General features: G+C 38.2%; 1 protein-coding gene and 1 non-coding gene across 2 annotated transcripts in view; one reads left to right on the forward strand and one right to left on the reverse strand.

Moving 5' to 3' along the window:
* Positions 1 to 16,719, reverse strand: part of GPR160 (G protein-coupled receptor 160) — a 39,766-nt gene that overhangs the window by 5,812 nt on the left and 17,235 nt on the right. The gene's annotated exons all lie outside the window — the stretch shown is intronic.
* LOC133094175 (small nucleolar RNA SNORA40) lies at positions 3,175 to 3,298 on the forward strand. The gene has a single exon (XR_009701392.1). It is a non-coding gene; the product is annotated as a small nucleolar RNA SNORA40 (small nucleolar RNA).

The following is a 16,719-nucleotide window of genomic DNA, read 5'->3' on the forward strand; positions in this document are numbered from 1 at the left end:
TTAACTATTTGTAGGATTACGACAAGTAACTTCTTTTTTCCAGCAAAAGGAAAAAGATTAAAAGTCACCAAAGACCCTGAGATATGGGTGCAGATAACATGGTATCTGTTTATGGAAATACCGCTTACATTGCAGTTTTCACCCACAGGTTCAGAGTCTAAACTAGCAGCTCTCAAACTTTCATTTCAGGACCTTTTGACACTTGTTGCATGTTAACGTAAGTAACATTTTTTAAAGTGAAAAATTACTGTGTTTTCCCAAACAAAAAAATTGAGTGAGCAGAGTGGCACTGTTTCACATTTCGCAAATTACTTTAGTATCTGGCTCAACGGCAGACAGCTGGATTCTCATCTATAAAATCAGATGTGATATCACACATGTAGCTTTTGGAAAATCCACTGTACATTCATGAGAGTTTGAGAGTAAAAAAGAGGTGTGTAACTTCATAGCATAATTACAATCAAATACTCGTGTTATGCAATCACAGAAAAGTTTCCTAACAAAACCATCTGCATTAAACAATAGGATGGGAAGATGAGCACAGTTAATTAACGTTCTGGTCTACTATTATACAGAAAACGGGATTCGCGCTGTAGCTGGATTTGCTGAGCCTCACAAGTGAAGAAAGCCTCTGGGAGAAATAATGTATTGAGCCTTGTCCAGGGATTTTACATACCTTTTATCTAATCCTTACAACAATCATGAAGGGTAGATATTATTTTTTTGCATGAGGAAATGCTCGGGGGTTAACAAGCTCATTTCCCTAGATGTGTGACTGCTAAGTGTTGAAGCTTGAAGTTCAACCTCAGGTTTGATTTCAAAGCTCTTCAGTAAGCCACAATCATGGCTCAACTCACAACTGGAAATGTAGAAAGGGATCCAATTTATGTATGTGAAAGAGCTTTCCAAATAAGAGTGACTGTGTAGATTATTGGCACCCAAAGGATCAGATGAGAGCCCCTTCAGTGTTCTCTTCCCCTGCCACAGGGAATAAACAGGATGTGTTCCAGATAGTACAGCTCAAGACAGTGGGGCCTCTGTCAATCTGGGTCCTTGAGTGACTGTGTGGGGCAGTGGAGCAAAGCCCCAGGTGATTCAGAATGGATGCACAGTGTAAGCAAGAAATAAAGTTTGTTGTATCAAGCTGGAAGGATTTTGTGATTATATGTTATGGCCTATCCTGACGCATAAAATTCCTTATAATTCTCTGTAGCCTTAACATTTCTTTAAGAATTAGCATGTATTATTTACATTATCAGAATTTATAAATCTACAGTAGAAAAAAGAACTTTGAAAAGCAGCAAGGCAAATATAAGAAAACCAGCAAAATCAAAATTCAGTTTTAATTTCCACTACATTAATTGCTTTTGCACTGTATCGTTCTGAGATTCTTATATTTGCCTGTATTGGAAAATAAGGTCTTGATTCAGTGACCTAAATTTCCACCTTAAGAAAAAGAAGAGTAAGGGAATTCCCTCATAGTCCAGTGGTTAGGACTCCACGCTTTCACTGCTGAGGGCTCGGGTTCAATACCTGTCAGGGAACTAAGATCCCACAAGCTGCGTGGTGCAGCCAAAAAAAAAAAGAAAAGAAAAAGAAGAGTAAGTTAAACCCCAAAGTAAGCTAAAGGAAGGATAAGAACAGAAAACAATGAAATTTTAAAAACAAACAAAAATAACAAAAAAACAATGAATCAAAAGCTGGTTCTTGCTAAAAACCAATAAAATTGTAAACCTCCAACCAAACTGAGAAAGAACTTAGCAAAATTAGGAGAGAGAGGACCTCAGCACAGATCCTATAAACATTAAAAAGATAATAAGGGACTATTAAGAATAATTTTATTCCGGGACTTCCCTGGTGGTGCAGTGGTTAAGAATCCACCTGCCAATGCAGGGGACATGGGTTCGAGCCCTGGTCCGGGAAGATCCCACATGCCGTGAAGCAACTAAGCCTGCACTCTAGAGCCTGCGAGCCACAACTACTGAAGCCCGTGTGCCTGTTACACCCCGTGCTCTGCAACAAGAGAAGCCACTGCAATGAGAAGCCCGCACACCCCAACGAAGAGTAGCCCCCGCTCGCTCCAACTAGAGAAAGCCCGCCTGCAGCAACAAAGACCCAATGCAGCCAAAAATAAATAAATAAATATTTTTTAAAAAGAATTTTATTCCAATAAATGAGACAACTATGATGACACACAAATTTCTGGAAAGACATGAACTACCAAAACTCAAACAAAAAGATCCCTAAAAATCCCTATTAAAGAAATTGATTTTGTACTTAAAAACCTTCCCACAAAGAAAATTCTAGGCTCAGATGTCTTCACTGATGTATTCTGCCAAACGTTTAAGGAAGAAATACCAAGCTTAAAGAGAACAGAAGAGAGAAACACATTCCAACTCATTTTACAAGACCAGAATTACCCTTATAACAAAACCAAAGACATTTCAAGAAAACTAAATTACAAAGCATCATCCCTCAAGAATATAGAGGCAAAAATCCTTAACGAAAAAATTAAATTCATTAATATATGAAAATAATAATATAACCTAATACATCACAGTTTATGCAATCTTGGTTTAACATTAGAAAATCGATGTAATTCATCGTGTTAACAGAATAAAGGAGAAAAACTATATGATCATCTGAATAGATGTCCAAAAAGCATTTAACAAAATCCAACATGATAATAACTCTCATGAAAATAAAAAATAGAAGGGAACTTCCCAACCAGATAAAAAGCATCTACGAAAAACCCACATCTAACCTCAAATGCTGAAAGAGTGGGCTTTTTCCTCCCAAAATCAGGAACAATGCAAGGATGTCCACCCTCCAACCCTCCTCAACATTTTATTAGAGGTCCTAGCCAGTGCAGTAAGTAATTAACAAGAAATAAAAGGCATGTAGACTGGAAAGAAAGAAGTAAAGCTGTCTTTAATCATGGGTGACATGATCATGTACTTAGAAAGTCTGCAACAAGAGCTACAAAAGGTAACAAGTGAATTTAGCAAGGTTGTGGGTTAATTTTTTTAAAACTGTATTTCTATATACCAGTGATAAATAATTGGAAAATGAAATAACATTTGCCATAGCATCAAAAATATGGAACATTTAGGGATAAATTTGACAAAGCACAGGCAAGCACAGTATTCTGAATATTTTAAACATTGCAGAAATGGCACTTGTGTTGCTTTTGTGTAATTCGTGGACAAAGACTTACCGACAGATGCAAAAATAAATCCTCCTTTGCAGCCCAGAACTCATTCTTCAGTGTGAGTTTTGATACAGAAGAAGGAACATGATACCTAAAACAGGTTCAAGTGATGGGGGTATTTATACACATAAAGGGTGCTTCCAGGACTATAAAATTGATAATTTAAAAGCATAAGATATGAGGGAAATTATCAGCTATACTGATTTAGTACTCTAATTTTAATGTTGACATGAAACAAGGATGGCTTCTTTTTTAAGGCTTGTATCTTGAGAACACAGTGTCTGGACTTTAAAAAGGTACTGGCATAAAGGAAACACTCCCATTTACCACTGCAACAAAAAGAATAAAATACCTAGGAATAAACCTACCTAAGGAGACAAAAGACCTGTATGCAGAAAACTATAAGACACTGATGAAAGAAATTAAAGATGATACAAACAGATAGAGAGATATACCATGTTCTTGGATTGGAAGAATCAACATTGTGAAAATGACTATACTACCCAGAGCAATCTACAGATTCAATGCAATCTCTATCAAACTACCAATGGCATTTTTCACAGAACTAGAACAAAAAATTTCACAATTTGTATGGAAACACAAAAGACCCTGAATAGCCAAAACAATCTTAAGAAAGAAAAACATAGCTGGAGGAATCAGGCTCCCTGCCTTCAGACTATACGACAAAGCTACAGTAATCAAGACAGTATGGTACTGGCACAACAACAGAAATATAGATCAATGGAACAGGATAGAAAGCCCAGAGATAAACCCACGCACCTATGGTCACCTTATCTTTGATAAAGGAGGCAAGAATATACAATGGAGAAAAGACAGCCTCTTCAATAAGTGGGGCTGGGAAAACTGGACACCTACATGTAAAAGAATGAAACTGGAACACTCCCTAACACCATACACAAAAATAAACTCAAAATGGATTAAAGACCCAAATGTAAGGCCAGACACTATAAAACTCTTAGAGGAATACACAGGCAGAACACGCTATGACATAAATCACAGCAAGATCCTTTTTGACCCACCTCCTAGAGAAATGGAAATAAAAACAAAAATAAACAAATGGGACCTAATGAAACTTAAAACTTTTGCACAGCAAAGGAAACCATAAACAAGATGAAAAGACAACCCTCAGAATGGGAGAAAATGTTTGCAAATGAAGCAACTGACAAAGGATTAATCTCCAAAATATACAAGCAGCTCATGCAGCTCAATATCAAAAAAACAAACAACCCAATCCAAAAATGGGCAGAAGACCTAAATAGACATTTCTCCAAAGAAGATATACAGATTGCTAACAAACACATGAAAGGATGCTCAACATCACTAATCATTAGAGAAATGCAAATCAAAACTACAGTGAGGTATCACCTCACACCAGTCAGAATGGCCATCGTCAAAAAATCTACAAACAATAAATGCTGGAGAGGGTGTGGAGAAAAGGGAACCCTCCTACACTGTTGGTGGGAATGTAAATTGATACAGCCACTATGGAGAACAGTATAGAGGTTCCTTAAAAAACTAAAAATAGAATTACCATATGACCCAGCAATCCCACTACCAGGCATATACCCTGAGAAAACCATAATTCAGAAAGAGTCATGTACCACAATGTTCATTGCAGCACTATTTACAATAGCCAGGACATGGAAGCAACCTAAGTGTCCATCAACAGATGAATGGATAAGGAAGATGTGGCACATATATACAATGGAATATTACTCAGCCATAAAAAGAAACAAAATTGAGTTATTTGTTGTGAGGTAGATGGACCCAGAGTCTGTCATACAGAGTGAAGTAAGTCAGAAAGAGAAAAACAAATACTGTATGCTAACACATATATGTATGGAATCTAAAAAAAAAAAAAGGTTCTGAAGAACTAGGGGCAGGACAGGAATAAAGACACAGAGGTAGAGAATGGACTTGAGGACACGGGGAGGGGGAAGGGTAGGCTGGGACGAAGTGAGAGTGGCATGGACATATATACACTACTAAATGTAAAACAGATAGCTAGTGGGAAGCAGCCGCATGGCACAGGGAGATCAGCTCGGTGCTTTGTGTCCACCTAGAGGGGTGGGATAGGGAGGGTGGGAGGGAGAGGCAAGAGGGAGGAGAAATGGGGATATATGTATATGTATAGCTGATTCACTCTGTTATACGGCAGAAACTAACACACCATTGTAAAGCAATTATACTCCAATAAAGACGTTAAAAAAAAAAAAAGGTACTGGCATAGCCCAATGATATGTACTGTTCTAGGGTGTGATAGCTTAGGAGTAATCTGATTTCAACTTAATGCATGTTTAGAGGGTGTCTAAAATTCAGAACCAGTCAGATCCATCTCCTCTGACCCTAAACATGGTCCTAAAGTAAATTGCTTGAGGAAATTGGATCCCAAAGATTACAGGTGGGGAATTTATTTAAAGTGTGTCCATATTCTATGGGAGATCAAAGAAGCTGACCTAGAAGAACTGTGGATTGACTGACATGACAACTGTGGACTGAGCAAAAGTTCTTTTTGAAAGGGCTATCTTATCTTGAAGATTATGACTCAAACCTTGGAGGAACTAAGTGACTGGCAGTGGAAGGAACCAGAACACGTGAAATTCCTTAAAAATGTATTGACCTAAATAATTTTCCCTGTTTTATACAATTTAAAAAAAATCCTTTACACTTACAAATAAATAAACAAAATATTTAATAAAACAGAAATTAAAGAAGATCTAAATCCATGGAGACATATATGATGGATTGTAAGACTCAGCCAGTTTTTTGTAGACATTGGCAAGCTGATTGTACAATTTATATGGAAATGTAAAGGACCTAGCAGAGCCAAAATAATTTTTAAGAACAACAAATTTGGTGAACTTACACTACCTGATTTTAAGACTTGCTATAAAGGTATAGAAATAAAGAGGGGGTATTAGCATAAGGATAGTCCTATAAATCAACTGAACAGAAGAGAATCCAGAAGTAGACCCACATATTTATGGTCAATTGATTCTCAACAAAAGTACAAGGTAATTAATGGGGGAAAGGATAGTCTTTTCTAAAAATGGTGCTGGAAACCATATATCCATATGCAAAAAATTAACCTTAACCCTTACCTCACACCATACACAAAGTAAACTCAAAATGGATCATAAGGCTAAATGTAAAAGTGAAACTGAAATTTTTAGAAGAAAACAGGAGAAAATCGTTGTGGTCCTAGGTAGATGTATTAGTTCCCTAGGGCTGCCATAACAAATTACCACCGGGTAGTCAAAACAACAGAAATTAATTTTCTCACAGTTCTGGAGGCCAGAAATCTGAAATCAAGGTCTCAACAGAGCCATGCTCCCTTTGAAGGCTCTAGAGGAGCATCCTTCCTTGCTTCTTCCAGCTTCTGGAGGTTCCTGGCCTTCCTTGGCTTGTGACAGCATAACACTTATCTCTGCCTCCATCTTTACACAGCCTTCTCCCTTGTGTGTGTCTGTGTGTGTCCTCTCCTCTTTTTGTAAGAACCTAAATCACTGGATTTAGGGCCCACCCTATTCTGTTATTACCTTCATTACATCTGCAAAAACTTATTTCCAAATAAGTCACATTCCAGATAGACAAGAATTTTGGGGGGACACTAGGCACCCACTATAGTGGGCATAACTTTCTCAGGATGTGCACGTGTGCTCGTGCACATACACAAGTTGATACACTGGACTCTGTTAAAGAGCAAATACTTACTTCTCTTTGAAAGCATATTTAAGAAAACGAAAAGGCAAGCTACACACTGGGAGAAGATATTCACAATAAATATCTTACCAATGACTTGGTCTCAGAACATGAATGGACTCTTAAAACTCTAAGACAATTAGCCCATTAGAAAAATGGGCAGAAAATTTGAAGAGACACGTTGGGGAAATGAAAACCACAATGAGATACTGCTGCAACACCCACTAGAAGAGCTAAAATCTAAAAGACTGACAATACATGTGTTGACAAGGAAGGAGAACAACCTGACATTGCTTAAATTGTTTTGAGATTTCTTACAATGTTAACATTCAATTACCATTTTATCCAGTAATCCTACTCCTAGGTATTTACCCAAGAAAAATGAAGACATATACCCACAAAAAGACTTGCACACAAATGTGTGGCAGCTTGATTTACCATGGCTACAAACCCCATATATCCACCAACAGGAGAATGGATAAATAAACTGTAATATATCCATATGGTGGAATACTTTTCAGCAATAAAAAGGAATACATGCTACGCAGGGATACATGCTACACAGGGATAAATTGAAAAAACACACTGAACGAAAGCATCCTGACACAAAAAAGTACAGACTGTATGATTCCAATTATGTGGAATTCTAGAACAGCAGAACTAATCTGTAGGGCCAGACAGACCATCAGTGGAAACCCAGGGCCAGGATGGGGCAGAGGCACCAGGGAACTTTTTGTAGAAAATGAAAATGTTCTAAAAAAAAAAAAAAAAAAAATGTTCTTTATTTGGATTGGGGTGGTGATTCAACAAGTGTATATACATCTTTCAAAATTCAAACAGAACATGGAAATGGGTGTGTTTTATTAATTAATTTTTATATATTATTTATTTATTTTTGGCTACGTTGGGTCTTTGTTGTTGCGCGCAGGCTTTCTCTAGTTGCGGCGAGCGGGGGCCGCTCTTCATTGTGGGCTTCTCACTGGGGTGGCTTATCTTGTTGCAGAGCACGGGCTCTAGGTGTGTGGGCTTCAGTAGTTGTGGCACGTGGGCTCAGTAGTTGTGGCTCACGGGCTCTAGAGCGCAGGCTCAGTAGTTGTGGCGCACAGGCTTAGTTGCTCCGCGGCATGTGAGATCTTCCCAGACCAGGGCTTGAACCCGTGTCCCCTGCATTGGCAGGCGGATTCTTAACCACTGCGCCACCACGGAAGCCCTATTAATTTATTTTTAAGGCTGTTCATCTCATAACATTGCATTTAAAAGTAAACACCTGGAATTACTTTAAATATCCAGCAATAGGAAATTGGCTACATAAATTATGATACAACTTCCAATGAAGCTGCTTCTTTTCTTTCCAAGAAAACAGGAGCAGGAACATAAGCATCACCTAGGAGCTTGTTATAAATACAGAATCTCAGGCTCCAACTTGGACCTACTGAATCAATCTGCATTTTTAATAAAATCTTCAGATGAATCATATATACTGATAATAGACTGAAGAATGCCAGCAATGGAGAAAGCACAGTGGCAATCTAATTTACACGTCAGGGCCCTCAAAAGGCTCAGGAATTGTTGGCCCAGGTAACTTTGAAAAGGAATGCAAAGATGGGGCTAAAAACAAGAGGATTAGTTACAAATGAAATAAACAGATCCCAGATCCCTTCCGCGACTCAGTGCAACAGGTAACTCTCTCTCCCCAGCTATGGAATGAGAATGGAGGTCTTCTCCTCTGGCAAGGGTAAAAGAGAGAGTCTCTAGAGTGTGGCCAAGATTTGAGGATGAAGGGGTACCATGCTGAAAACGGAGACTGAGTAAAACTACACATATTAAAAGCTGAGACCTCTCCAGCCTTATATCCCCACTTGGATTTCAGGAATACCATTATCACAAAAGATAAAGATCCAAAAATCCTTCTCGGGGGATCAGCCCAAGAGGAAATATCTAAAGACAGTGAAATTGAGTCTTCCCTAAGGAAACATCCCAGATGCCCTACTCATATGCATGACTAGACACCCACAGAGCCGCAGACATTCGAAGAAAATCTCTACAATGAAAAGTCAAACCCAAAAGCAGAAAAAAGATAACTTCAAGGAAAGAGACACAGTGCTAGAAGAAAACATTATTCAGAAACTCATTGTTTTCAGGGAGAAAGTATTGCATCCACGAAACAAGAAGAGGAGGCTATTTAAAACAACAATCACAGAAATCACTCTTGGAAAATAAAAGTCTGACGGCAGAAATGATAAGCTGAACTGAAGAGTTAGACAATAAAGTTCAGGAAATTTCCCAGAAAATGTAGAACAAGAAGATAAAGGATAATAAAATAGAGAACAAATTTAGCAGGTGCAAAATCTGAATAACAGGAGTCACAGAAAGAGAATAAACTGGAGGGGAAGACATCAAAGAAGAAGAGGATGAACATTTTCTAGAACTGAAGGTTTTTCAAGACTGAAAACCTTCCACCTTGATGGAAGAAAACAGACCCATGCTGAGATACATCAGAAATTTCAAAACAGTGATAACAAAGAGAAGAGATAACCAGTTTCCCAAGAGAAAACAACAAGAGGAAGTTTTATACAAAGAATTAAGGGATGGAATGGATATCTTGAAAACCAATAAATTAAAGGAAAAAATAAAGCATTTACCCTGCCATATATGAGATGTACCACTTGGTAACCAAGTAGTAGATGAGGGGAAGCATCTTTTTAAAGAGTGTTCCAACTTATAAATGAAAAATAAGTTGTAGACCTGGAATTCCACCCATGAATTAACAGATGTAGGCATTAAGCACCTATGGCTCTGATCTTCGCAACAGGAGAGTAACCAGACATTTTGTGCCTCCTATAGGCTGAACCTGAGTCTGATCAAATCTCTGGATCCAGCTGCCAATTTGCAAGAAAGGCAGAGGACACAAAACTGGAAACAATCCAGATTTCTATCAACGAGTCAATGGATAAACAAAAGAGTGGTATATCCATGCAATGGAACACTACTCAGCAATAAAAAGGGAGAACTATCAATACATGCAACAACACAGATGAGTCTCAAAATAACTATGCTGAGTGAGAGAGGCCAGGCAAAAAACAGAATGCACGCTGCATGATTCCATTTGTATAAAATCTTAGAAAATACAAACTCACTTAGAATGACAGAAAGCAAATAATCAATTGCTGAGAAGATAGGGAGGGGTAGGAGGGAGAAATTACAAAGGGGCACAGGGAACTTTGGGGGTGATAAATATGTTTACTCTCCTGATGCTGGTGGTGTTTTCATTGGTGTAGACATATGGCAAAAGGTATCAAATTGTACACATTAAATATGTGCAGTTTATTGTATGTCAGTTATACTTCAATAAAGCTGTTTTTAAACAAGGAAATAAATACAGAGGGACATACTGAGCTGCACCATGAGTGTGCAATCAGCAAAAGTCACAGTGGAAAACTCTAAAGGTCAAGTGGTCCAGTTCTTCAATAGAAGGAATGGAGAAGCGATCTATAGATTAAAAGAGAGACTTGAAAGACATCTCAAATACTTTTTAGAGAAACGGTAAGACTAAACTAAAGTCTCCAGGGACACACACTTGGGTGATAAAACTATTTTTTAGAAATGCAAGAAAGGGGGCTTCCCTGGAGGCGCAGTGGTTAAGAATCCTCCTGCCAACGCAGGGGACACAGGTTCAAGCCCTGGTCCGGGAAGATCCCACACGCCACGGAGCAACTAAGCCCATGTGCCACAACTACTGAGCCCATGCGCCACAACTACTGAAGCCCACGCGCCTAGAGCCCATGCTCCACAACAAGAGAAGCCACTGCAATGAGAAGCCCGTGCACTGCAATGAAGAGTAGCCCCCACTTGCCGCAACGAGAGAAAGCCCACGTGCAGCAATCAAGACCCAACACAGCCAAAAATTTAAAAATAAATAAAATAAATTTTAAAAAAAATGCAAGAAAGGCTTCAGCCATAAAAAAGAATGAAATAATGCTATTTCCAGCAACATGGATGGACCTAGAGATTATCATACTAAGTGAAGTAAGTCAGAAAGACAAATATCATAAGATATCACTTATATGTGGAATCTAAAATATAACATAAATGAACTTATCCATGAAACAGAAACAGACTCACAGACATAGAGAACAGACTTGTGGTTGCCAAGGGGAAGGGGGGTGGGGGAGGGATGGATTGGGAGTTTGGGGTTAGCAGACGCAAACTAGTATATATAAGATGGATAAACAACAAGGTCCTATTGTATAGCAGAGAGAACTATATTCAATATCCTGTGATAAACCATAATGGAAAAGAGCATGAAAAAGAATATATACATGTTTAACTGAATCACTTTGCTGTACAGCAGAAACTAACACAACATTACAAATCAACTACGATGAAATAAATTAAAAAAAAAAAAAAGAGGGCTTCCCTGGTGGCGCAGTGGTTGAGAGTCTGCCTGCCAATGCAGGGGACACGGGTTCGAGCCCTGGTCTGGGAAGCATGTTACCAGAGGTACAGAGGTAAATACTATCAGCTAAAGGAGCTGAAGTTGCCTGTGGGGAGCAGGCAGAGAAACAGCTTTTTTTTTTTTCCCCTTCTGTAATAAGCCTTGTGACCCAACTAGACAATCCTTTGAATAATGTATTTTTGTTACTTGGGTAAATATTAAAATTATATTTTTTAATGAAAATAAAGAAATTTTATTTTAAAAGAAAAGACTGTATTTCATCTACTTTAGGGCACACTGTTCCCCAACATTTTTTTTTTCTAGTTGCGGTGAGCAGGGGCTACTCTTCGTTGTGATGCGTGGGTTTCTCATTGTGGTGGCTTCTCGTTGTGGAACACGGGCTCTAGGCGTGCGGGCTTCAGTAGTTGTGGCACGCAGGCTCAGTAGTTGTGGCTCGCGGGCTCCAGAGCGCAGGCTCAGTAGTTGTGGTGCACAGGCTTAGTTGCTCCGCGGCATGTGGGATCTTCCCGGAACAGGGCTCGAACCCATGTCCCCTGCATTGGCAGGCGGATTCTTAACCACTCTGCCACCAGGGAAGTCCCTCCCAACATTTTTTATATCTCCTAAGTCGGGATGCTGATGGCGTCTTACAATCACTGTTAGCCAGCTTGTGGCTTGTTACTGCCCATGCAGGAATGAACTCAGGGGTTATTCCAGGTGGCATGTCTGGGCAAATACAGTCACTCAATGTTTTGGTCAACTACCATTTAAAGACCATTTCAGAAGTCCCAGTTGCTATTTGAAACAATCTCTGTTGACACCTGGTAAGATCAGGAAGCATCAGCATTTGCAGACATAATAATGGAACACTTTTTTCTTTTTTAAACAGCTTTATTGGAATATAATTCACATATCATACAATTCATCCAATTAAAGTGTAAAATTCAAAGAGAGTGGAGCACTACTAAATGGTGTAGCATCCAGTGCTTTTTGTGGTGATACTGGGGGGAAAACACAGGTACTGAAGACTAAATTGACATGTAATTTAGAAAAGCTGGACACTCAATGTGAAGAAGTTCTAGGAAGACCTTAACCAATTAATTTTGCTTATAACTTCCTAATTAGACATATACAAAAAAGGTATGACCAAAAAAAAAAAAAAAACTATGACTAATAAGTCTAAAGGAGCTCTTTCAATAAATATAAGAATTTAAAACAAACAAACAAAAAAAAACCCCACTGCATCATAATTTGGCAGGATATTCTTTTTAGTGGTACATAAAATAATAATGTCTTACAATTGATGGCACGTTCGAATGGATGAAATATGGTAATAAATCTCATTTAATAAAAACTATATTTTAAATTAAAGAAAACATACAGAGATATTATATAACCATTTAAAATAATGTCTTTGGGGGCTTCCCTTGTGGTGCAGTGGTTGAGAATCTGCCTGCTAATGCAGGGGACACAGGTTCGAGCCCTGGTCTGGGAAGATCCCACATGCCGCGGAGCAACTGGGCCCGTGAGCCACAATTACTGAGCCTGCGCGTCTGGAGCCTGGGCTCCGCAACGAGAGAGGCCGCGACAGTGAGAGGCCCGCGCACCGCGATGAAGAGTGGCCCCCGCTCGCCGCAACTAGAGATAGCCCTCGCACAGAAACGAAGACCCAACACAGCTAAAAAATAAATTAAATAAATTTATAAAATAATGTCTTTGAGGTCTATTTAATGAAATGGAGAATTGTCAATAATATAGAACAAAAGGAAGCAATATTAAAAACTATGTATGGTACAATTCAATTTTGTTTAAATATATGTAGACTGGATGAAAATATACCAAATTTTAACAATGGTTATCCTAGGTTATTCTTATATAGGTTAGCCCTATATTTTCCCTCATTTCCTACAATGATTTTTTATTTTGTGATCAGATAGCCACTTTCTTAAATAGCTACAATACCATTATTTTACCCAGGACATTAGTTAGTAACATAATAATACTATCTAATACACAGTACATATTAAAATTTCCCCAGTTGTCCCAATATTATCCTTTATAGCTTTTTAAAAAAAGTCCAAGATCCAATCAAGGATAACACATTGCATATACTTGTTATGTCATTTCAGTCTCTTTTAATTTAGAACAGTTCCCTGCAATTTTTTTTTTTGATCCTTTATGACACTGACATTTTTGAAGACTCTAAGCCAATCATCTTATAGAATATTATACAACCTGTATTTGTCTAATTGTTTCCTCCATATTAGATAAGCATTTTCCGTAAGAACACTAGATTATACATCTCATTGTGTCAGTCTGTCTCATTACTGGTCATGTGAAGTTAGAGCATTTGATGAAGGAGGTGTCTGCCCTATTTCTCTACTGTAGGGGTACCTTTTCCCTTTTGTAATCAATAAGTAATCTCTAGGGTGATAGCTTGAGACTGTTAGACTCTGCTGTTCCCCAACAAAGTCTGACCTAATAGTTCTAGCATCCATTGCCTGAATCAATCACCATACTGGGAATTGCAAAACAGTGATTTTTCTAATTCTATGACTTATTGTGCTTTTACAAACTGGCAATTTTTCCCTCCCTGGAAATATATTATACATTCATGGATTTGTTTTTATTCAATATGTTATAATCCACTGCCATCATCATTCTTTTGAATGTTTAAACTTTCCCGCATTCATCCTGTCAGAGTTCCCTCCTCCTGGAACTCTGTGTCCTCCTGACATGTCCAGTCTTTAAGCATTTGTTTGCTTTTGAGCACCTTATACTTCTGCAGACCCAGAGTCAATTTTTCAAGGCGCTCTAGTTCCTTTTAGTAAAAAACATTATTTAGAAAGCAAAACCTGGGTGAGAGGTGTGCACATTGCTATTGGAGCATCTTTGTGTCTAGGCCCTTTTGGTGGGCAGGACTAGAATTTTTTTTTTTTTTTAAATCAAGAGTTGATACTGATAACCTCCAATTCAAAGCTAACATCACAGGAGTCTTTCTTATCTCATTCCTTATTTTTATTTCCTTCTCCCACAGTGATAACCTGGTTCCCAGTTACATTAACATATTGATTGATTGATTCTAACTACAATACATACTAAATAGTTTCTGAGTTACTACACTGATACCATTGCCAACAACTAACCATATAAATAAATGTCACTCTTTTTTGCCCTAGACTATATCCTACTACGGTTACAGAGTCTGAGCACTACGTTAAAAAGTCACCTGAATTCTTTTTTTTTTCTTTATAGTTATATAATCAATTTGATATACTGCTTTTTATTATTAGTTGTTCTTTGTATATTCAATTACAGGATTTGCTGTTTTCATTTTTATTTAATTTTATGTAATTGAATATGTAAAATATTTACCTAGTTCAAAGTCAAAGCTACATATATAAAAACAGATACTCAGAAAAGCCCCATTTCCATCCTTATCCCTCCACCCATATCCACCCAACCCTTATCACTTGTTTCTGGTTTATAAGTTATAAGTTTATAAGTTACTAAGTACTTTCTGGAAAAATGATTTGTGGAGGTGTTTCCTCTGGAATAATTACTATAAACGGTACTGCTAGGTCAAAGGGTAAACGCTTACTTACATACTTTTGTCAGATATTGCCAAATTCTCCTCCATAGGGACTGCTGACCATTCTTGAATGACGGTTTAACTAGTATTAAATTCTAAGTTGAAGGTATGTACTCTTTTGTATTCTAAATGTTATTGTTAATGAGAAATCTGTTGTCAACTTGTTTCTTAGAGGTATGGCAGAAACGGTTAGTGGTTTTCAAAATCTCTGCTCTCTTCTCTTCCTGAAGCCCACAGAGGACCTATATTTCCCAGTCTCCCTTGCAGTAAGCTATGGTCACATGACTGACTTCTAGCCAATGGGATGTGAGCAGACATGATAGTAGCCATTTCCGGGCAAAGCTCGTTCCACCTTCCTACGGGTAACCAGAGCAACTCTTCAGGACACGTGGTGAAGGCAGCCGCGCTACCATCAGCCGGGTCCCTGAGTATACAGGGCCCCCCAGTGACCTGAAATATCCGCCCAGGACTGTTATATGAGAGCAATAAACTTGTACTGAATTTGAGCCACTGTATTTTTTACCTATTTTTACAGCATTTTAGCCTATCCTACTTAATACAAAATACTTCTAATTGCTTCTTTTTCATATCCCTCCCATCTTGCTGCATATATGTCCCTGCTTCTATTTCAAAATTTTTATCCACTGTGAGCCTTCACTGTATCTTCTGCCTGCTCCTCAGCCTCCTATAAGTATCCTTAGCCAGAGCACTGACTTACGTACGAGATTCGGTACTCTGCACATACTCGTATTATAGTCATTGATGGCTCAACTACCTTGTGATTCACCATGGCCCAGGGGCTTGTTCTGCCAGAATAGGCACAAAGCCAATCATTCTCCAATCTGAACTTCCTGCTTACAAAATTAGCCTTCATTTGACATTGTCCAGTTTGTAAGTACCTAATTTATCCAGGTTATTTTGACTTCTGTTTCCAGTATTTCTGGCACACAAACAAATATATACACAATACATCAGTAGTCATAAAGTTTATTTAATGGGACTGGGTCCCAGAGTGACCTCTGAAGGGTTAACTGGTAAGGCTATCCTGCACCAGCACCATACCCTTGATGTCTCTGACCTTCCCACCATCTGACTGTGGTATCATATAAGCTAAACTATGTTTCCCTGGGTTGTTGCTGATTATGTTATTCATAATTAAATCAACAGCATGAGAAAGTCAAGATATATGTGCCCTGTTTCCTCCAGATCCTTACAATGTTCTTGAAAAAATTAGGTTACATTGATGAGATTCGGTTTTCCATACAGCTGTCATTAATTTTTACCCAATGCCCTAGGTTCGCTTATAAATTAATATTCTGGTGATGTATATTTTCACATATCCCTCCCTCACAGTGTGACTGTGTCTTCTTATTTATTGCAAATTCCACACATATATATTCATCTCTTCATCATTTTGGTGGGAACACACAGATTAATACAAGTACAGTGTTCAGAATTAAGGAGAAAGGAGTTCCATACCTTGTATTAATTGCTTTTGCCACCAAATTTTAAGAAAGATAGCAATAAATAGGAATATAATTAAAGAAGTCAACACATAGGGGAAAGGGATTCATAAGAGTAATAGTTAAAGGGTTGCCAGATTGGGAATTGTTCAAAAGGAGGGCATGTTAGTTTGGGAGCTAGTGTTTGCACCACCACCAGAAATGTCCAAATACATATGGGACAACTGCTTAGTAAACATGTTTATAGAGGTTTAGTCCTCAAAGGACATTTGAACTAGAGACTGCTTCCTAGTTC

This window comes from Eubalaena glacialis, chromosome 6 (assembly GCF_028564815.1).
Source record: "Eubalaena glacialis isolate mEubGla1 chromosome 6, mEubGla1.1.hap2.+ XY, whole genome shotgun sequence".
Classification (NCBI taxonomy): domain Eukaryota; kingdom Metazoa; phylum Chordata; class Mammalia; order Artiodactyla; family Balaenidae; genus Eubalaena; species Eubalaena glacialis.